A 1524-nucleotide genomic window follows, 5' to 3' on the forward strand; every position below is an offset into this window, starting at 1 on the left:
AGCCCATTCTGCCGTACAGAACAGCTTAAATTCTGGGAGGCTGGTGGGTTTCCTCACATGAACTGCTCGCTTCAGGTCCTTTCACAACATTTCGATTGGATTAAGGTCAAGACTTTGACTTGGCCATTCCAAAACATTAACTTTATTCTTCTTTAACCATTCTTTTATAGAACGACTTGTGTGCTTACGGTCATTGTCTTGCTGCATGACCCACCTTCTCTTGAGATTCAGTTCATGGACAGATGTCCTGACATTTTCCTTTAGAATTCACTAGTATAATTCAGAATTCATTGTTCCATCAATGATGGCAAGCCGTCCTGGCCCAGATGCAGCAAAACAGGTCCAAACCATGAAACTACCACCACCATGTTTCACAGATGGGATAAGGTTCTTATGCTGGAATGCAGTGTTTGGCTTTCTTCAAACATAACGCTTCTCACTGAAACCAAAAAATTCTACTTTGGTCTCATCCGTCCACAAAACATTTTTCCAATAGCCTTCTGGCTTGTCCACATGATCTTTAGCAAACTGCAGATGAGCAGCAATGCTCTTTTTGGAGAGCAGTGGCTTTCTCCTTGCAACCATGCCATACACACCATTGTTATTCAGTGTTCTCCTGATGGTAGACTCATGAACATTAGCCAATGTGAGAGAGGCCTTCAGTTATTTAGAAGTTACCCTGGGGTCCTTTGTGACCTCTCCAACTATTACACTCCTTGCTCTTGGAGTGATCTTTGTTGGTCGACCACTCCTGGGGAGGGTAACAATGGTCTTGAATTTCCTCCATTTGTATACAATCTGTCTGACTGTGGATTGGTGGAGTCCAAACTCTTTAGAGATGGTTTTGTAACCTTTTTCCAGCCTGATGAGCATCAACAACACTTTTTCTGAGGTCCTCAGAAATCTCCTTTGTTCATGCCATGATACACTTCCACAAACGTGTTGTGAAGATCAGACTTTGATAGATCCCTGTTCTTTAAATAAAACAGGGTGCCCACTCACACCTGATTGTCATCCCATTGATTGAAAACACCTGACTCTAATTTCACCTTCAAATTAACTGCTAATCCTAGAGGTTCACATACTTTTGCCACTCACAGATATATAATATTGGATCATTTTCCTCAATAAATAAATCTCATCTCATTCTCTCTAGCCGCTTTATCCTTCTACAGGGTCGCAGGCAAGCTGGAGCCTATCCCAGCTGACTACGGGCAAAAGGCGGGGTACACCCTGGAGAAGTCACCAGGTCATCACAGGGCTGACACATAGACACAGACAACCATTCACACTCACACCTACGGTCAATTTTAGAGTCACCAGTTAACCTAACCTGCATGTCTTTAGACTGTGGTGGAAACCGGAGCACTCGGAGGAAACCCACGCGGACACTGGGAGAACATGCAGACTCCACACAGAAAGGCCCTCGCCGGCCCCGGGGCTCGAACCCAGGACCTTCTTGCTGTGAGGCGACAGCGCTAACCACTACACCACCATGCCGCCCCAATAAATAAATGACCAAGT

Source organism: Neoarius graeffei, chromosome 12 (genome assembly GCF_027579695.1).
Source record: "Neoarius graeffei isolate fNeoGra1 chromosome 12, fNeoGra1.pri, whole genome shotgun sequence".
Lineage (NCBI taxonomy): Eukaryota > Metazoa > Chordata > Actinopteri > Siluriformes > Ariidae > Neoarius > Neoarius graeffei.